Below are 22,169 nucleotides of genomic sequence, written 5' to 3'. Positions count from 1 at the left end.
ATGCGGCGCTCCCGCTCGACTCGTTCTCTCGCGTGTGGCTGAGACTGCTGAGTAGTTGTGAAACTGCATGGCTGGAGATCACCAGACACTAATAGCTTCTTTCGCTCCCGGTGAAACCATGTCTTTAGTGTGGTCTCTTTACTCTGCCTGCCAGAGCAAGGCAAAAAGGTGAGGATTCCAGAGCTCCGCTAAACAGCTCCTGGAGTGCCTCGCGCCCTGATGCAGGACTTGAGCTTTCTTGACTGCTGCGCTGCTACTCTGTCACTTGTGTCTTCGTCGTTCACTTTCTCTGCCTTGACGCTGCCCGCCACATCCAAGACCAAAAGGCGAGTGGGAGGACCGTGGCCCTTGCCCTCCCTGGAATCCAGGATCTGGGACTAGCATGCTTGGGATAAACGGCGCTGTGCACAGAAGACTATCTGACCCCGAAGGGCCCCCGGCACGCCCCTTTCCCGCCCCCAATCTAGATCTTCAAAGTCTGGCCCTCAAAAAGCCATGCGTTCACTTAGTTCTGTTTGTCCAATGCCGGGACTGACCCTCTGGCCCTTTGTGCTTGTAACTTTTCAAAACGTCCATGTTCGACTACTTGTCCCTCATTAATGTCTGCTTCCAGTCCCCTCCCCACCTGGCTTTCCTCCACTATGTTCAGGTAAACAGAGAACGCAAGGAACACAAGAATACAGATATTTATTTTAAATCGATAGTCAGGCTCGGAATGTAAATCGCCTCAAGAACCTCCCGTGTCTCCACAATGGGGAAAGTGAGGCACTGGCCTGAAATGACTTGCGTTTTAGAGTTCAAAATAATCTCCCATCGAACCGGGTCGGGGTTTGATGTCTCTATTCCTATCTGGTCGTCCTATTCTGATGTTGGAAGAGACGCCCTAGAATTAAAGAGGCTTTGAGTGGACAACGTGGGTTTCAATGAATCTGGCTTCAGCATTTGCTTTTCGTGAGGTAATGTCTAGAGCGCTACTTTCAAGCAGTGACTCTGGGGTGCAAAAATATCATCTCTCTGTGTTTTCTTTTCATTTTTTGTCATTTGGCCTGGAACTCAAAATACAGCCAAGGCTAGCTAGCCTATAGCTAGCTCTACTAGTCCACGTCTGGCGGTCCTCACGTTTAAGGCGGGAGTAATGAAATCCGTTTTTTCCTCATTAGCAAACATCAGAATTCGAGGCTAAAATGTTTTCAATACTGTCAAGGACAGCGCACTGTTAAACTTTGCGGTTCTGACTCTCTAAGGAAGAACTGGAGGGATTCTTCTTGGACTAAGGTGTTGGAGCCCGGTAGTTTGTGGCGGAATACTTCTCTGGGAAATTCTCAGACTTCCCCAGAGCCGCCTTTGAAACACCACGCCTGTGGCGCTCCCGGAGGCCTCAGAGGCCAGGCAGTACGTGAGAGAGTTAACTCTGGCTCAAGGCAGCTTGTAATTCAAATCACCTCTGGGTCCTTGGCTGGCAGTTCCTTAAAGAGTCTTGCATTCCTGAGCACCAGGGTGACACTGGGTAGCATTTGGCGGTTGCTGGGATCACACTTAACATCTTTACAAAGCTGGAGTCCATCCCAGCGTGGTGGCTCACGCCTTTAATTCCAACACTTAGGAAATAGAGATAGGAAGATCAGGTGTTCAAGGTCACCTTCCGCGACATCCCTTGCTCTAGAACAGAGGACTCAAAACAAAAGGCACAGTCCAGTACTAACGGAGTAGACCGGCTACAGGTTCTCTGTAGGTAGTCAGAAAGTCACTCCACTGGAATTTTGTTGGAAAAATGAGGTGTGTACTTAGTGCACCATTGGGGCCCCGTCTTTTCAGGGAAAGTCTGCACTTGCCTGCCTTTCGCAGCTCCTAGCTCCACTCGGAGGAATAGAGGGCCTGGTATAGTTTTGTTTTCCTTTTTGGAAGGCATTTGTGGAACCCGTTATCCATCAATTGATCTTTCAGGGCAAGGTGTCTAGGAACAATCCAGTGACTCATTGCTGTCATCTTAACAAGACATCATGTATGCTGGTAGAAGATGGCCTGAGGGTCTTTAGGACAAAAACTCAATTGGCTCTGCAGGAAAATACACTAGTAGTCAAACTGGATTAGAAGGACGTGAGTCACTCTGTTCTCACCACAAACCATACCTGTTCCTACTAAATTTGAATAGACTCTCATCCCTCTGGGCCACATAGATTAAAGGAAATCCGGTCTACCCCACCCACCCCCATCACACATCACAAATACCTCTCTAAGCACCTGCTCTTCCTCTACCTTGAGCTACATCCTTACTTCCGATCCCACCCCTCCCCTTTCCTCTCGCTTATACTCATTCATTCTTTGACCTTCTCAAAAATCCTGTGGCCAGTGCATGGCCTTTGACCTCTAAGCAATTAGGTTTAGGTCCTGTACATCTTGTGGCTAACTGACTTTCTGAGCTAAGGTAAGCGATGCAGGAAGTCAACACCCCAGCTTCCATAGTTTTGAAAGAAGGTGAATAATAATGAGTATCTTGAGAGTTTTCATATGATTTGTGTGAAATAAAAAGGAGTTGAGTGGCACAAAATAGCAGCCACTTACTGGTAGCTATGAGGATGAATGAAGGAACCTTTGGGAGAGGAAGCAAAGTGGCTCAAAGTGCTTCCTCCGCGGTGTTTGTGGAGTCTTGCAGAGAAAGGGATGAAGCTACTGTTACAATCTCACAAATATATATGGCTTTATGATTATGGCACTCCATGCTATCTCACATCATAAGAACGGATACCATTTTGTTTAGCCTATTAGGTCCCCCCAAAACAATTTTATTCCACTTGGAAACACAGTTAACCCAGTCCTACCAGATTAAAGTTTCTCATCCCCTAGAATAAGGCAGCCCTTCTTTTTTTTTTTTAATTTCTGTAGTCTCATCATAAAGATTTACAAGGGCCTGAGTGATGGCTCAGTGGTTAAGAGCACTGACTGCTCTTCCAGAGGTCCTGAGTTCAAGTCCCAACAACCACATGTTGGCTCACAACCATCTGAAATGAGATCAGATGCTCACTTCTGGTGTGTCTGAAGACAGCAACAGTGTACTCACATATATAAAATAAGTAAGTCTTTCTTTTTTAAAAATAAGGATTTACAAAAGCAGCCAAAGACCCTGACAATATGGAGAACAGTCCAATAGAATGATTCCTTCATTTCTCTTTTTCTTTTTCTTTCCCTTTCTCTCTTTCTTCCTTTTTTCTTCCTCCCTCCCTCCCTCCCTCCCTCCCTCCCTCCCTCCCTCCCTCCCTCCCTCCCTCCCTCTCTCTCTCTTTCTTTCTTTCTTCCTTTCTTTCTTTTTCAAGACAGGGTTTCTCTGTGTAGCCCTGGCTGTCCTGGAACTCACTCTGTAGACCAGGCTAGCTTCGAACTCAGAAATCTGCCTGCCTCTGCCTCTGCCTCTCAAGTGCTGGGATTAAAGGCATGCACCACCACTGCCTGACGACTTCTTCATTTCTTGTCTAGTGTATTCTCACCTACTTGTGGTGACATTATCAACAGCAGCCCTGCATGTGTGAGATGTAGGTTAAGCAATCAGAAGTAGAAGACAGGAGTTGCTGGGCTGCACTTTCTCATACTTGCATGATGGGAGTTGGGGAAATGTCTGATCTCCTTCAATACTTTCTTTTCCATAAACGCCAGTCAGCTCCCACTTTTAACCAAGCGTTCAGAGGTACTGCAGCCTTAGATAAGTCACTTAAGCTATCTGCATTTTTGTTTAGTTCTTATGATGTCTTCCATCCATGGGGATCTAGACTGATAGCACTGATATATTTTGGGGGTATAGCTGGAGTGGAATAGGGAGGTGTAGATGAAGAAGGGTTGTTGTTTTTTTGTTTTTTGTTGGTTTTTGTTTTACATTATTTCTGAAAACAGCATATTTCCTAAGAGAAGAATAAGCAATAAAACCTGACAATTCATTACTTCAACAATTCAGATCACGAGGTAATACAACCTAACAGAGAAATTAGAATATTGACCTTTGGGGCTGGCAAGGTAGCTCCGACGTTAATAGTACTGGCTACCCCTCCAGAGGACCTGGGTTCGATTCCCAGCACCCACATGGCAGTTCACAACTGTCTGTAACTCCAGCCTCAGGAAATTCAACACCCTCACACAGACACACATGCAGGAAAAACACCAGTTCCCATAAAATAAAATGTAAAAAAATCTTAAAAGAAAAAAAAAAGCATATCGACCTACTTTCCCAACTTGTTTTACCAATCACAGTTGAAGTGTAGATGTATACTTTAACTACACCTATATTGGAAACTGTCCCAAGTCCCTGGGCATATTCTTCTAAACTTCTCTGCTGCTTTTACATGATTCTGGCTAGCCTTAGTACATTCCATGCTTTTGGTTCCTCCAGTAGTTCAGTGGTGGACAATCAGGGGGTAAAAATCATTTTCTTTTCATCCTTTCTAAGGGAGGGCACATCTGCTTCCCGGACTTTCTAGGGTCCTCCATCGCTATCAGTTTGCAACCCTCCCAACTGACTACTTTGGCAGCATCATATCCAACTCACAAACCTACTTCATGAAGTAGGTCCCTGGGGTCACCAAATGCCAATCTACATAAACAGAGGTTTTGACTTCAGGAATCTTTTCCTGATGAAGGATAACTTCCTAACATACAAGAAATGAATTTATAAAATATTCAAGCATTCTTCTTTGGTTTGTTCCATTTGAGTGTTTATCAAGCCTCTATAATAGCTTCTTTAATTCTGGAGTCAGTGGTTTTTGATCTTAAAGATTCTCACACGATTAGCAATATAGCTTAAGCTGGATTTTCAATAAGGTTTACTTTTTTCTGTCTGTCAAAAATTCTGAACCTAAATACAAAGAAAGAACAGAGAATTTCAAACTGTTCTGGCATTAGGTGATTGTAATTTGACCCATAAATCTACTCAAATGAATATTTGATTATTTAGATAAGTATGTCACTGGACTTAGGAGCATAGCTACACTGGACTTTGCTTCTTTGGGTTGCTGGAGAAAAGACACAGGGTAGTTAGGGTAAATGGCTCTAAAAATAGTGTGGCTTTTTCTTTGCTTGGCAAGTAAAATTATGCGGTTTGGGCCCTGTGGGTTGAGTGTCCCTGGCTTTCCATGTTGTATTCTCAATTGCTGTGAATATAATTTTAGAGAAATGACACTTTGTTGTTAGCAGGCTTTTTCTGTCTGGGTTAGGGAGGCAATATATGTCTTTAAACTTGCAGGATCGGTACTTGTGTTAAGTGCATTACCACAGGCCCCTGCCCCCTTCATCTTCATTATGACAACTGACACCTATGATAATGTATCAGTTTTAGAAGAAATGACTCTCATTTTGATAAATGTAGACATGGTACCATCTTTTCCATTGGTCATTGGTTTGTGGCTTGGCTTTTTGTCTCTAACTTAATGCCCTGACTATTTTCTATCTTATCTCAGATTCACACAAATACCATCTATAATATATATCCTTAAGAAAATATGCATTTCAATTTCAAAATCTAATATGGGATGTTCTGCCTCAGTAACAGGATGAGAGAAAAAAAGATAATTCATAGCATGTTAACATCAATGTATGAGTTAGACATCGTCATGAGAGCAAGACAGTGTGTACACAAATCTCAATCCTAGAACTTCCTGACTGTATATGATCATCACAGTTAATTAAATTTCTTGGTAGGCAGTATCTCAAGTACAGTTACCATATTGATTGAAGAGTTAATACAAAGAAATATCTAGAGGCATCCAAAAGAATACAGGGCCTAGTGGCGCACGCCTTTAATCCCAGCACTTGGGAGGCAGAGGCAGGCATATTTCTGAGTTTGAGGTCAGCCTGGTCTACAGAGTGAGTTCCAGGACAGCCTGAGCTACACAGAGAAATCCCGTCTGGAAAAACAAAACAAAAAAACAAACAAACAAACAAACAAAAAACAAAAAAAACCCAAAAAAACAAAAGCAAGAAAGAAAGACCATGCAAGCAAGGAAGGAAGGAGGGAAACATCCAATATAGTACCCAGAGTAACGTTCAAAATATCTCCTCCCAATCCCTCTTTTTTCCTAAATCTTCCTAAATTGTAGTATGGCTAGGCTGGAACACGCTATGTAGCTCAGGCTGGCTTGAACTGGTGATCTTCCTGCCTCCATTTTCCAAGTGCTGGGATTACCTATGTGTACACCACACAGAGATAAAGCTTTCCTTAAAAATCTGTCTGTGGACTAGGCCTGGAAGAAGATGCAAAAAGTTGAGACAGAAGGATAGGCTACAGAGCAAGCTCCAGGCCCCACTGAGCTATGCAGTGAGACCCAGTTTCAAAGACAAAAGCCAAACATAAACACAAAACCAGCAACACTGAACAAAGTTTTGTGGTTATAAGAGAGCAGCTTTCAAATTTTAAGTTGTTAAGTGAAACATGGGGCGAGGTTTTTGCCTACCTATGTTCAATCCCACCTATTTTTGTTCCTTTTACTTGAACCCAGGACTTAACATGTAACAGACAAGTGCTCTACTGATACAATAGGTAGACAGACCCTAAGGCCTCACTACACACTTTCAAGAAACAATTCAAAGTAAATACATGAGTTAATAAATAAATGAAGGAAGGAAGGAAGGAAGGAAGGAAGGAAGAAAGAAAGAAAGAAAGAAAGAAAGAGTGGGAGGGAGGATGGAAGGAGAGGAAGAAGGAAGGAGGGAAAGAGGGAGGGAGAGAGAAGAAAAAGAAGAAGAAGAAGAAGAAGGAGAAGGAGGGGGAGGGGAGGGGGGAGGGGGACAGGTAAGGAGAGGAGAAGAGAGGAGAGGAGAGGAGAGGAGAGGAGAGGAGAGGAGAGGAGAGGAGAGGAGAGGAGAGGAGAGGAGAGGAGAGGAGAGGAGAGGAGAGGAGAGGAGAGAAGAGAAGAGAAGAGAAGAGAAGAGAAGAGAAGAGAAGAGAAGAGAAGAGAAGAGAAGAGAAGAGAAGAGAAGAGAAGAGAAGAGAAGAGGCTGTGATTTGGGTTGACTCCTTGCTATTGGTGGCTTGGTTGTGCATCTGAAAGTGAATTAATTAGCAGCTTCAAGAAGGTGCTGTGTGCCCCTATTTGCACACAAAACAGACCCAGGCAATTTGGCTCTCTTCTTGTGAGTTCCTCAAGGAAAGAAGGAATTGTGTCTTGCTTATTATATCCTCCCAATATAGCCTGCTGCATGCCTAGCACTCAAGATGTAAGAAGGTATTATTATTGAGGCAATAGATTGCTTTAGATGCCAAACGATCTTGCGAAGATGAGATCTAATATAATATGGAAATTCCAAGCATAGTGACAATAGGCTTAAGCAGTTGTGAAAGAGTGTGAATGGGCACACCTGGGTGTATGTGGAGGAATTTCAAACTGCTTTTCCTCAGAAATGCAAAGAGAATTAGAAAGATGAGATTTGGTTACATAATGAGACATAAAGGTTTGCCATATGTACAGATTCTTTGTAAATCCACAAAAGGTTTTAGCTCCTTGTCTTCTCTTTGACATTTTCCCCCACAAACTGCAACCTATCTAACCTTTTTTTTTAACTAGAAATACCTTTAACTCTCAAAGCAGTAGCTTCAGTAAGTGGTAATCTTCCAGGTCAACTTGTACTACAAGAAATACTATCACACACACACACAGAGACACACACACAGAGACACACACACACACACACACACATACACATTTGAAATGGCAGTAAGTGTTATGGATGGCCAGGTTCCAAGCAATATTTTCTATAGCTGAGTTTCTTTATAGCCCACAGCTCTAACAGGATTTGATGTGTTCCTGGAGCTAAATTCTAAGTCTTTCTGAGGTCAGAGTGAAGTATAGATGGGATGAAGGACTAGTCATGAAGAAATGATTCTACATAGTACTGTTTGTAGGGACAGTTGACAGCCTCATGGAAGCAAATGCAACAGATTGTGACCCATGAGTAATGCTGTTGGTTGAAACTGTTCCCTGGCTAATCTTTGTACATTTATTGGTGATATCACTGAAAACCATTCCAGAATAGAATGACTTCTTAGCAAAGAGTGTTTTAAGATAGTAAAACTCATTCAAGGATAGATATAGGCTCCAGATAATCTTTAAATTACGTTTTAAATTAATATCTCTCCCTCCCTCCCTCTGCGCGTGCATATGTGTGTGTGTGAGAGAGAGAGAGAGAGAAAGAGAGAGACAGAGACAGAGACAGAGAGAGCATGTGGAAGTCAAAGGTCAGCTTTCAGGATTTTTTTTCCTCCCCTTTTCCGTGTGGGTCCTGGGAGAATCACACTTAGGTCACTAAAGGTAGCAACAAGTGCCTTTATCCATTGAACCATCTCAGTAGCTTTTGTTTGTTTGTTTGTTTGTTTGTTTTGGTTTTTTGTTTGTTTGTTTTCGAGACAGGGTTTCTCTGTATAGCCCTGGCTGTCCTGGAACTCACTTTGTAGACCAGGCTGGCCTTGAACTCAGAAATCCACCTGCCTCTGCCTAATCATACAGTTTTTGTTTTGCTTTGCTTTTTCAAGACAGGGTTTCTCTGTATCCCCAGCTGTCCTGGAACTTGCTCTGTAGGGCAGGCTGGCCTGGATCTCAGAGATCCACTGCCTCTGCCTACGAAGTGCTGGGATTAAAGTCATGCACCACCACGCCCACCTAAAATGGTATTTTAAAAGGAACTCCCCCCTCAGAAAACGGGGGATTGTGCAGAATGGAGTCAAGTCAATGGAATGGTGAATTTTTAACCTTGGCTGTCCACACTGAAAACAGCTAGAAAATACACACTGTGAAGTAAAGAAAAAAAAGCAATCAGTTTATAAGGGCTAGTGTAGAGAGCATAGAGAGGAGGAACTGGGTTGCTTCATAATACTGGCATTCTAAATAAAGATGACATATTAATTTCTGTCCTTCAGATTGTAGGGAGTAGATATTCATGAGTGCTCTTTCTCACATCATATATTTCTTATTTTTTTGTCTTCCTCTTTATCTCTCATTTTTATAACTTTTTTTTTCAAGACAGGGTTTTGCGATGACCTATAACTATTAATTCATTATTAATTTTTGGATCTCAAAAAGGTCTCAATATGCAGCTTTGGCTGGCTTGAAGCTTGCTATGTAGCCAAAAGTGGCCTTAAAAATTCAGTACTCCAGGCTGGAGAGATGGCTCAGCGGGTAAGATCAGCGGCTATTCTTCTAGAGGTCCTGAGTTCAATTCCCAGCAACCACATGGTGGCTCACAACCATCTGTAATGGGATCTGATGCCCAATTCTGTGTGTGAGTGTGAAGACAGATCATTCAGATACTTAAAATAAATAAACAAATATATATATATATATATATATATATATATATATATATATATATATATATATATATATAAACAAAGCAAGATAAAACAACCCAGCATTCCTCCTGCCCTGCCCTCTTCCATGGTTGGCGTTCAGGGTGTGTGATACTGTGGCCTATTTCTCTGCAATTTTGGGTTTTTCGTTTTTGATGGTTTTTCTCTTAACTTCAGGAGTATTGCTCACCCCTGCATCTTTCCTACTTCCCTACTATAATACCTTGGAAGCATGGGCTGTCCTACTGATTTGTATGTCAAAGATCACGTAAAGCATATTTAAAATAGAGGAAACATGGAAAATGCTGTTGCATTGTTCTCAGGAAAAACACAGACTTACCACCAACCATGTAAATAAGGACTCGGAAGCATGGCATTGTGGCACACACCTATAATCCCAGTGCTTGGGAGGCCGAGAGGCGTGGTGGGGGAGCTCAAGGTCCAGGGCAGTGTACCTTATACACTGAAAGTCTGCCTCCAAAATTAATTATCAGTGAGGATCAGCATGAAATCACTAACTTAAGATTGCTCGGACTTTGTGATAGTCTCCTATCATAAAGCAAAATGTACACCTCATATCCACTTCCTTATTTTTTTAAGGATTTATTTACTTTATATATATAAGTATACTGAAGCTCCTTTTAGACACACCAGAAGAGGGGTTTGGATCCCATTCCAGGTGGTTGTGAACCCCCATGTGGGTGGTGGGAATCGAACTCAGGACCTCTGCAAGAGCAGTCAGGGCGCTTTACTGCTGAGCCATCTCTCTAGCTCCTCAAAACCACTTCCATCCCCCATTCTTCCAGGCATCATTAACTATGCACTGAACACCTGTGACTACCTGTCAGGCCCTGCTTTAAATAGCTGGCATACAGAAATGAGTGAAAGATAGTCTTGCCTTCAGGAGCTCACAGCCTGGAGGAGAGAGGCAAAGAAGTAAACAGGCCAATCCAAGGCAACTAATCCTGAAGCACGGAGAAGGAAATGCCATTCCTTATTAAAAATCAATCAAGACTTCCCAAGCAGAGTGTAGGGAAGGTGGAGAGAATTGGAGTACTGGTTGCATTATTTCTCAACGCGGCTAGTTACTTTTTCATTACATCACTATAACCCAGCAACAATGAAACCCACCAAATCTAGCCGACCGAACTACTTAAAAGGAAGATGAATTTATTTTCTCCTACCATTTCAGAGATATCAGGACACCAGGGCAGAATTCTTAGTGACAGGAGCAAGGGCAGTGCTCCTCACATAGCAGGTGGAGCAGGATGACGCAGAAGAGGGGAATAAAAACAGGGGCTAGCCTTCAAACACCCACCCATGGTGCCTTAGTTCAGACCCTGACCAGCACATTCTCCAGTTTTCATGGCCTCCCAAAACAGCACCACCAGGTGGGGAACAAGTGTTCAAACTGGAGGCCTTTGGGGGATAGTTAATATTTGAGAATAAAACTCATGGATTAATTTGTTCATTCAGCTGGCATGTATTGAGTTTCTCCTATGATTCATGTATTGGCTGAGATAAGGTACTGACCTGAGTCACCAGGGAACTTCCAGTGTAATCGAGGGGACAGTAAAGGAAATAATAAATTTTGGTTGGAAGTTAGGGTATGGTAAATGCAAGTTCTCTGCCACCTACCAGCACATTTGCACTTATGTATTAGGTGTTGAATATAACAGTTGTAACACAGGGCTGGAGAGATGGTTCAGCAGTTAAGCAAGTTTGTTATTTTTGTGGAGGACCTGAGTTCTCTGTTCCTTGAATCTCATGAATAGGCAGTCTCTCTCTCTCTCTCTCTTTTTTTACATTTCTTGTTTTTGGGTTTTTTGTTTGTTTTGTTTTGTGTTTTTTGTTTGTTTGTTTGTTTGTTTGTTTGTTTGTTTTTTGAGACAGGGTTTCTCTGTATAGCCCTGGCTGTCCTGGAACTCACTTTGTAGACCAGGCTGGCCTCAAACTCAGAAATCTGCCTGCCTCTGCCTCCCAAGTGCTGGGATTAAAGGCCTGCGCCACCATGCCTGGCTTTGGTTTTGGTTTTTGACAGAGTTTCTCTGTGTAGCCCTGGCTGTCCTGGTACTCTCTCTGTAGACCAGGCTGGCTTCCAACTCACAGAGATCCACCTGCCTCTGCCTCCTCAGTGCCAATATGCCAGGGTAGCATCTAGCTGCAACTTTCATTTCAGGGGATCTGACACACTCTACTGGATTTCTCAGGTACTGCATACATGGACACATGCATGTACACGAATAAAACTTAAAAAAAAATCTTTAAATAATAAGAATACTTGTCCTACAAGTCACTATGTTTACTGAGTTTGCTATTTTATACTAGCTTCACTTAATATGCATAATTAAAATAGTTAAACTAGTTTTTAATAGTTATGTTACTAGGCAAATTATATTATCATCTTATGCACATATTTTTAGAATTTATTTAACTTAATATGTATGAATGCATGTGCATCATGCACATGCCTGTTGGGTGTCCTGGAACTGGGGTTGCAGATGGTTGTGAGCCACTATGTAGGAGCTGGGAATCAAACCTAGGTCCTCGGAAAGAACACAAATGCTCTTAACTGCTGAGCCATCTCCTCACCCCCATGTGATCTATACCATCTCGCTTGAAATGGAGCCTCGTTTTCAAGCAAAAACAGTCACACTTGTTTAAGGTCCCCCTGCTAGTCAAGTAGAAGATTTAGACTTAGGCTCTGAAGCCCTAACTGCTGCCAAAGCCTATAATCATAACAGAAGACAACCCCTGTCTTCAACAAGCGCAAAGCAATGGGGGACTTGGAGAAGGAAGCAGATAGCTATAACACCATGGGACGCTAGACTGAAAGTGGGGAAGTACTTTTTCCCCTGAGGGTATTAATTAGGAAAAGACATGATAGTAGATTTCTGGTTGGGTTTCCTTTAAATCAGGAAATCTCTCTAGTTTATGTTTTTACTATTATGAAAGATGTAAAATATAATGTTTACTGGTATAATCATTTTAAAGTGTACAATTTAGTATCATGAAACACATTCTTATTGATTTGCCACCACTCCACCATCCACCAATGTTTTCATCATTTCTTTTTTTTGTAAGTATGCACATATAGACAGGTTTATTGCCTTGAAGGGGGAGAGAGAGAGGAGGGAGAAAGAGAAAGAGCCAAAGAGAGAGGAAGGTTGGGAGGGAGGGAGGGAGGGAGTGAGGGAGGGAGGGAGGGAGGGAGGGAGGGAGGGAGGGAGGGAGAGAGAGAAAGAGAGAGAGAGCAGTTTCCATCATATCAAACAGAAACTGTGCTCTATTCTTAAAGACTACCCCTCCCTTCAGTCCTTATTAACTATTCATCCCCTTTGTCTCTTCTCAAAGCAGCCTTGACTACTCTGGGTATTTCTCATAAATAGAATCAATTCATTTCTGTTAACATTTAAATTTCATATTTAAAAATGTCATCCATATTGTAGTGTATATCAAATTTCCTTTTTTAAAAAACTGAAGTGATGTTCCTCTGTATGTCTATGTGTGCATTAAACTTTGCTTATTCATCCACTGATTGGTAGATACTTGTGTTGTGTCCACCTTGTGGTTGTTGGGAATAATGTGAATCGGTTTGAATTCCTGCTTTCAATTCTTTTGGTTCTAAGTTAGGAGTGGAAATGATAAACCAGTTGATAATTGTAGGTTTAATCTTTCGAGAAACTGCTTGCCTTTCATAGTTGCTGTACCATTTAATGTTTTCGTGGGCAGTACTGGACTGGTGCAATTTTATTCTAGCCTTGCCACTGCTTGCTCATTCTTTCTTATTGTAGCCAGCTGAATGGCTATGGAGTGGTATCTCACTGTGTTCGTAATTTGCATTTCTACAGGAGGAATGCTGCTTAGTGTCTTTTCATGTGCTGATTGACTATTTGTAAATCTTTGTAGAAATAGACTTAGCTCATTCTTTTTTATTTTTATTTTTTTATGGAGACAGGGTTTCTCTGTGTAACAGAGCCCTTGCTTGGCTTTCTTGGAACTCACTTTCCTGGAACTTCACTAGACTGGCCTCAAACTCACAGAGATCCCCTGACTCTGCCTCCCTAGTGCTGGGATTAAAGACTTGCACATCCATACCCAGTATTTTAGCCCACTCTTAAACGGAGTTCTTTTCATTGTTGAATGGAGGAAATTCTCTTCCTTCCTTCCTTCCTTCCTTCCTTCCTTCCTTCCTTCCTTCCTTCCTTCCTTCCCCTCCTCCTCTCTTCCTTTCTTTTATTTAAGACAAGGTCTCCATGTAGCCAGGAAGGCCTTGAAGTTGTAATTTTCCTGTCTCTCAACCCTGTAGAGATTTCTGGCACATGTCATTGATCCTAGGTGAGGAGTTTTCCTTTTATATTTTGAGCAGTAACATCCTGTCAGATACACGGTTTGCAAATATTTACCCCTGCTTGATAGGTTGCCTGGTTTGTCTTTTGAGAGTATTGTTTGATGGGTATGCGTGAATTTGGTGAATTCTAATTTACCTATTTTTCTCACCCATGGTTTTAGAATTGTATTGATGAGATTATCCATTACGAACATTTACCTATTTCTGTTTGTTTTGTTTCATTTTTGAGACAAAGTGGTGCAGCTACTATGCAGCTAGGCTGGCTCCCGCTTTACCCTTTTCTTCTTTTTATTTTTTGAGATTATAATGTAATCACAGCATCTCTCCCTTTTTTTCCTCCCTCAAAACGCTCCCATAAACCCCTTCTTGCTCTCTTTCAAATTCATTTCCTTGGTCTTTATTGTTACTTCACACACACACACACACACACACACACACACACACACACACACACACATTCCTAAATATAACCTGCTCAGTTTGTACAATGTTTCTTTTCTGTATGTTTTCAGGGCCAGTCATTGGTATTGGATAATCAATTGGAGTGATACTACTCCCAAGGGAAGAAAATTTCTCCCATTCTTGGCCTTCTTTAGTTGCCCGTGGTTCTTTGTGTGGGCTTGAGGCCTTGTGGGCTTCTTGATGAGACTCTTTGGGTGTGGTTCCTGACTTTACTAGGAGACACAATTTCACAGTAAACTTCCTTGCCCTCTGACTCTTACAGTCTTTCCTCCCTCTCTTCCATGATGTTCCTGAGCCTTAGGTGGAGTAGTTGTACTGTAGATTGGGACTGGGCCCTTCCCCAGGGCCAGCTCTTCTCTGCATTTTGACCACTGTGGATTTCTGTCTGCTGCAGGAAGTTTCTTTGATGAGGGGTGTGAGCTGCACTGATCTGTAGATAATAGAATGGATATTTAGAATGCACTAGGAATTATGCTGGCTAAGCACAGCGGCAGTAGCACCTTCTCCTCTAGGTTCTGCAGTCTTAGCAGTAGAATAGGTAGAATTTCTATAATGGCCCTAAGGAGCTGGTGTTCTGTGGTCTGGTCAGAGAAGCTTCTTTGATGAAGGGATACATTACCTTCTTGAATGTTAGCATGCATCACTACACTTTTGAGCTAATTTTTACAGGTTAACGTATAATATTGTATTATAGTGATAACCATAGTGATATTTAAATGCTTAAAATGTGTTATTCAATGGGTTGGGAAGATGATTCAGTGGTAGAGGGCTTCCGTCTAAGCAAAAAACCTGAGCTTAATTTCTACATCCACATAAAAGAGATGGGCATGGTGGCATGTGCTTGCAATCTCATCACTGGGGAGACAAAACCAGGCAGATCCCTGGGACCTGCTAAACCAGTCAACCTAGCCTGTTTGGAGCTCTGAGACAGTGAGAAACCTTGTCTCAAAAAGCAAGGATAGGGGGCTGAAGAGATGGCTTAGCAGTTAAGCACTTACTGCTCATGCAGAGGACCAGGGCTTAGCTTCCAACACCTACATGTTGGTTTGCTCCAATTTCAGTGGATACAGCATCTTCTTCTGGCCTCCCTTGGCACCAGGCAGACACGAACCATGCTTATATACATGCAAGCAAAACACTCATGCACATAAAATAAACCAAGAACAAAACAAAGCAAAATAAGAACAACAAACACAACAACAACAACAACAAAACACGGTTAGGACTGGTAAGACACCTCAGCACCTAACTCCACAGAGTTGTCCCCTGGCCTCCACACATGTGCTGTGGCGTATATGTCCACTCCACACAATCCAACCCCTCTCACCCCTCTCACACAGTCATATGCACAATTCATGAAGAAAGGAATTTATAGAAGAGTTGCACAGAATTTCCAGCTTTGTTTTGTCGTTATGTCTTTTAAAATTTGTTTATACATCACATATACATTACATATATGATTAAGAAATAGAGAGTAGGGGCTAGAGAAATGGCTCAGCAGCTAAGAGTCCTTTCTGTTCTTACAGAGGACCCAGATTTAGTTACCAATACCCACATGGTGGTTCACTACCATCTTTAACTCTATTTTCAGAAGATCTGATGCCCTCTTCTGATATTCACCAGACATGCATGTGGTACACATATAGACAGGTACACAAAATATTTATATACGTGAAATAAGATACATGTTAACAGAATAGAGACTAGAATGGTGGTTATGGGGAGCTGAGAGAGGAGAGAAATGGGGGATTAAAGATCAAAAGGTACAGAGTTGGAGTCATACAAAATGAATAGTCTAGAGAGCTGATAAAATTAAGAGAAAGATGGTTTAATTATATTATTGTATTTAAATCCTGAAATTCAGTATAATGTTATTGTATTAATAATTAATTATAATTAATAATAACAAGTAATGCAACATAGCTATGTGTATTTCGTGATTTAGTTATAACCTTATGGCTAACAGTATTATATTCTGTACTGAAAACTTTTTCATGAACTGAAGTTCAGGAATTCTTACTATGAAGAAACAAAAGTGACTCTGTGAGGAGAATTGGTATAGGGGTCAGTGGGAGAGTACTTACTAAGCATGTAAAAAAGGCACAGATTCAATCCCCACACTAAGGAAGAAAGTAACTATGTGTTGATGAACATATCAATTTGACTCTAGTAATGATTTCCCTAAGCTTATGTGTATCAAAGGATAATAATGAGCATGGTGTGGTGGTTCATTAATCCCAGCCCTTGGGAGGCAGAGGTAGGTGGATCTCTGAATTTGAGGCCAGCCTAGTCTACAGAACAAGTTTTAGGACAGACAGAGATATACAGAGAAACTCTGTCTCAAAAAAAAAATCAAAACCAAGACCAACCAACCAACCAAAAATCATAATAATGTATTCTTTTGAGCCAACGTTTAAATTCAGAGTAAAAGAACCAATGACTCACTTAAAAATGGGTGCATCCGTTTTCCTGCACCACTTGTTTATAAGAGCATCCTTTCTCCAGTGAATCATTTGGGCAACTTGATCAAAAATTAGTTGAAGCTGGATGAATTGTCACGTGCCTGCAGTCCAAGCATTTGGCACATGGAAGCAGGAAGATCATGACTTCGAGGCTGACCTGTGTTACATAACACCACCCTGATTCATATAACAACAATAAAATACTTACTGACCCAACATAGAAGGGCTGGTTCTGTTTTGAGTGTGGTTCTCATTATGACCTCTTTCTTTTTCCTTCCATCCTCTTTCCTTCCCTTTCTTTCTTTCTTTCTTTCTTTCTTTCTTTCTTTCTTTCTTTCTTTCTTTCCTTCTTCCTTCCTTCCTTCCTTCCTTCCTTCCTTCCTTCCTTCCTTCCTTCCTTCCTCTCTCTCTCTCTCTCTCTCTCTCTCTCTCTCTTTCTTTCTTTCTTTCCTCCCCTCCCTCCCTCCCTCCCTCCCTCCCTCCGTTTCTCTCTCTCTTTGTCTCTCTTTCTTTCTTTCTTTCTTTCTTTCTTTCTTTCTTTCTTTCTTTCTTTCTTTCTTTCTTTCTTTCCTTGAGACAGGGTAAGGGTGGCTTAGAATGTATTATGTAGACAAGGATGGACCCAAACTTAGAGAGATTTTACCAGCCTGCTGCTGCCTGAATAAGCTGCCACAGTTAGCGTGACTAGTTCATGAATCTAGTAGACCAAGAAGGGAAGGATCAAGTCTGAAACTCTGGAAGTTGACTGTTGAATAGAAACAGACTGACTTCACAAGGCAGCATAACTCAAAATAGCATATTGTGCATGTAGCAGAATTCATGAGTTCTCTCCACATTGTGAGTGTTCAAATAAGTATTTGATGAACAAATATGAAAGCACATTATTCACAACAATGTAGAGAAATGAATTTTCTGTGTGTAAAGTTGTCTCAGTTCTAATAAAAGCTACTGGAATTCCTCAAATTAGAATCAGTGACATTTTCAAATATTCTGATAACTTCCTAACTTTAAAGGAGTTTTCTGAGTTTCAAAAGTTCAAAGAGTTCTTTGATTATTATTCTCTTCGACCCACCTCTCTGCTTCTTCCTTTGCCCTTTATGTTGTAACCACAGTGCAGCTCCAGCTCTCTCTTTGATAAAGCTGCTATTAATCTTTCTCACACCTAGGAAGCGAGTACATAATGACACAGAGTAAACAGATTTTTTTCACATTTACACTTCATAAACATAACGTTGTAATAGATTAAACTGCTCATTCTTTTTCCATGGCTTTAATATGCTAAGGAATGCACAAGTGGAGAGCAGTGCTGCGCAGGCACATGCACTAGTGCTGCATGCTGTATCTAGCTACACTGCAAGATTCTCAGGGTTTCAACAGAAGCCATGGTTCCCATGCAATCACAAGACATAGTGTTTGTAAGTAGCCACAGCTCACTTTGGTCCCTCCTCAAGCCATTTTTGGCAAGTCATTTCATAAGGAACTTGGTGATTTCCTTCTGCCTAACAGGGCCCATTTTGTAATGGACTGCAGAGCCTCCATCAGTGAAGATCCATAGTTGGCATGGCAACGAAATCATTTCTCCAGAAATGAGTTCCCTTTATTAAACCAGCTATTGATCAATTCCTGATCCCCATATCAAAACATGACAGTCAATTAATGAACCCTAGATCTGGTTGAATTAAACAACAAGGAAACTATTCACGAGAGTTAAGGTTGAATACTTCTGTATGAATTTTGTTCAATGATTTTAACAGAAATAGTAACAGTATGGTATAAATCCTTGTGTGAGGATGCCACACCACCTCCAGTAGGATCTGTGTGACAAGTTCACAAACTGAAACGATTGACTCCAAAAGGGGGAGGCCCCCTGGAACCAGTTGTGGAACTCTTCGCCGGAGAAAAAAATATTGAGCCTTAGTTCTCATGGCAATCTATTTGTTTTGTTTTCTCTTATTCCTTTTCTTATTTACATGTTCCTGGTAGCCTAGGCCAAGATCTTAAGGGAGAATAATGGGTAAGAAACCATCCCTAGAGGTGGGGCCACTAACATGACCTTATCCCCAGGGAAACCAACACTTTACTCTCTAAATCATTTATAAAACTATTATGATAAAATCTTTCCCAACAATAAAATTTCATATGGCTACATGTATGTCACTGGAGGTGGATTTTGGTACATGGTAAAGAAAGCCTTAATTAGAAATAATTAAAATAGTTTAAATTTATACATTGAAGATTATAAAAAAAATCAGGCACTAGATGTTAAATAATAATTGAACATGGGGCTGGAAAGTTAGTTCAGTGGTTAAGAGCACTGACTGTTAAAGATTTATTAACCTGCTCCTGGAAATATGCCACTAGCCTTGGACGACAGTGCCCACTGAATACATCCTTTTAGAATTGTTATATTTTGATGATTTATAATGATGTTACCTGTTCTGTTTGTGATTCACTGAATACATAGTTTCAGAGTTGTAATGCTTGGATGATTTTTGTGCCTGACTGTGCCAAATGATTTTTGTTGGTCTCTGTGATTGTTCCACTGGATATAATTTCTAAGAGATGTAATGTTTGTTTTTTTAATGTATTAAATCCCCTGCTTGAGAGCTGCAGAATACACTCAGATTCAAACTGCCTTTTTGTTTGTTTCTGTTTGTCACCACTGAATCCTTACCTACCTAGCTTCAAGGACCCTCATTCCTGGGACCCTCATACCTGAATGGGATGGTCCGTGGCATGAGGATGGAGATGCATCCAGACAGGGACATGGAATAACTAAAACACACTTTCACAGTAAGTTTAAAATTGCAATTGGTCCTCCTCCCTTTTCAATACTTTCTAAGTAAAACTATTTTTTTCACCATGCATGCCCTTATTTTCCAAGTTTTATGCTGACAGACATAGCGCCTGGCTAATCTGGTGCAGGCACAGGCAGTTTTGTTTTTTTCTCCTTTAGCTGTTAATGGTACCACTACTCTTCTGCCTGCAATTTTCGGCTCTCAGGCCGGGCATATGAGAGAAGGAGCTTGGAGAAAAGAAAGGGTCCCATTGTGAAGAAGAATGGAAGACCATGGAGATGGCTTTGAGTCATTCTTTCCCCATTTTCCTTTCTTCAGCTTCCTTTCCATTTCCTGGCTGCTCGGCACCTCTCTTCAGCTGATTTTCTCCAACCCAAATAGAAGCCTGATTTCCCCTATAAGTAATGCTTTTAGTTAAGGAGCCTCAGGGGTTCATCTTCTTCCTTCCATTAACCAAGCTCATGTCACTTTAAAGACAGAAAATAGCTTAAGACTATCCGGTGTCCAAACTACAGATTAAAACCAGACAAAGGGCTGTAATGATGTCAGACAAGCCATATTGGCCATTACAAAAATCACGTCTCTGAAAAAAAAAAAAGATAGGTGTATTCTAACTCCTGTTTATGTGAGAAATAATAACAGTCTGGCCCGAGTTTCATCATAGCAGATTTCATAAGGTTTTATTTAATCGGAACCTTTTTTGGGGGGTTATGCTTGCAGCTCAGTGGTGGAGTATGAGCTCAGCATTTGGGGCCCTAGGTTTGATTCCCCTGGGAAATGATTAAATCGTCAGATCTTACTTCAGTGATAGAAGTCACCTTAGGTACCATGAGAAAACCTGGTGTAGTTCATAGAGATAATCTTGAGATAATTCATGATAATGGCTGGAAAAGACTAGTTAGCTCTGTGTTATTTTGTAAGATCTTTTGTATACGAATTTAGCAGGTGAGTGTGTGTGTGTGTGTGTGTGTGTGTGTGTGTGTGTGTCTGTGTGTCTGTGTGTCTGTGTGTGTGTGTGTGTCTGTGTCTGTGTCTGTGGAATGAATACAACATCTTGCATATGCTAAGCCAGTGATCCACCACTTAGCTACATGCCCTGATCCTCCTGGAACTATTTATTGCAAATAGAAAGTTGATTCAATAGTGGCCATAGAGAGAAGAATAAATATCTTTGTGAACTGTGGCTTGGATTACAAACAAAATAGGTTTTTCCCCCCATAATATCTCATGGAAATTTTTCTGCTGTAGCCTCCTGAGTACTGAGAATATAGGTGTGAGCCACCACATCTGGCTTTCTTGGACATTAATTGTTTTAAGTAGTGGTTATATGTGTATGTGTCCTGTGTAGTGACGTAGCATTTCCTAGACATTCAACAATTACAGGGTAATTGAACTAAAAAGCAAATGTGGGAGAGGAAGTAGCACAGTGGTTGTCTAATGTGTTTAATTAAGGCCCTGGGTTCAATTCCCAGGACTATCAAAAAGCAAAAAGGGGAATGTCTTTACTTTTAGGGTGCTCAAGATCTCTAAGCAAGGACTTAGCACATCTTCTTGAGTAAAATTCCAGATTTCCAGGTCTTTTGGTAGGGTTTGTGATCAACCATGTTGACAAATATAGGAGCCAAAGTTTGTATGTCATGCCTTCGAAGGGAATCAAGGGACAGCTGACTTCCTGCTCCTGGTGTGGGTGACCTGGTGATGGCCACAGTGAAGAAAGTCAGAAGAGATAAGGAAAAAAAAAAACCCTGCACACAGCAGTGGCAATTCAAAGAGAATCATCTTGAAGAAAAGATGGCGTGTGTGTTTGTTTTGAAGACAATGCAGGGGTCATAGTAAACAATAAATATGAGCTGGATGGTTCTGCCTCCACAGGTCCAACTGCAAAGTAGTGTGCACAATTATATCTGATGCAGGCAACATTGCAAGATTCTCCAATGTATTTGCAAAATCTAATACCCATTAAAGAGTCCTTGCTCAAAAAATAAGTGCACGTGTCTTTGGTGATTATTATTAATAGGAGAATAAGTGGTTGTAGGTCTTACAAGACAAAGGTCTTATACATAAATATAAATACTAAATCCATAACTACTTAAGTATAAATATGAAAAATATATCTACGTAATTTTCTTACTTTTCATGCTGTTGTGACAAGATGCCCAAGAAAGCAGTTTAAGGAAGGGACCGTTTACTTTAGGCTGTGCAGCTTCCAGGTACAGTCCATCATGACAGGGAAGTCAAGAGGAAGCAGCATGAGACAGTGGGCCACATTTCATTTGCAGTCTTGGGAGAGATGAGTGCTACTCCTTAGCCCATGTTCTTTTTCTTTTCTTTTTTCTTTTTTTTTAATTCAATTTAAACCCTAGTCGATTATCCAATCGATGGGATTACCTACATTTGGGTGGCTCTATTGTCTTCAATTAACCTAATCGAAACATTCTCTCATAAACATACTTAGAGGTTTATTTTCATGGTGAACTAAATCCTACCAAGTTGGCAATATTAACCCTTACAACATAAAGCCACATAGTGGTAACAACTTTCAATTCTTACAAAAGTTATACCTTGTTAGGGTGACCAGAGGCCGCCGCCGCCGCCTCCTCCTCCTCCTCCTTCTTCTTCTTCTTCTTCTTCTTCTTCTTCTTCTTCTTCTTCTTTTTGAGACAGGGTTTCTCTGTGTAGCCCTGGCTGTCCTGGAACTCACTCTGTAGACCAGGATGGCCTCGAACTCAAAATCCGCCTGCCTCTGCCTCCCAAGTGCTGGGATTGAAGGCCTGTGT

At 41.3% G+C, this 22,169-nt stretch overlaps 1 pseudogene; it reads left to right on the top strand.

Annotated features, from left to right (window-relative positions):
- Positions 1 to 219: 219 nt before the first annotated feature.
- On the top strand, positions 220 to 22,115 carry LOC100504535 (annotated as a pseudogene).
- The last annotated feature ends 54 nt before the right edge of the window (positions 22,116 to 22,169 follow it).

The sequence above is a fragment of the Mus musculus genome, chromosome X (genome assembly GCF_000001635.26).
Source record: "Mus musculus strain C57BL/6J chromosome X, GRCm38.p6 C57BL/6J".
In the NCBI taxonomy this organism is placed as follows: Eukaryota; Metazoa; Chordata; class Mammalia; order Rodentia; family Muridae; genus Mus; species Mus musculus.
The sequence above is the reverse complement of the archived record's forward strand: the minus strand, read 5'-3'. Positions and strand labels throughout refer to the sequence as shown.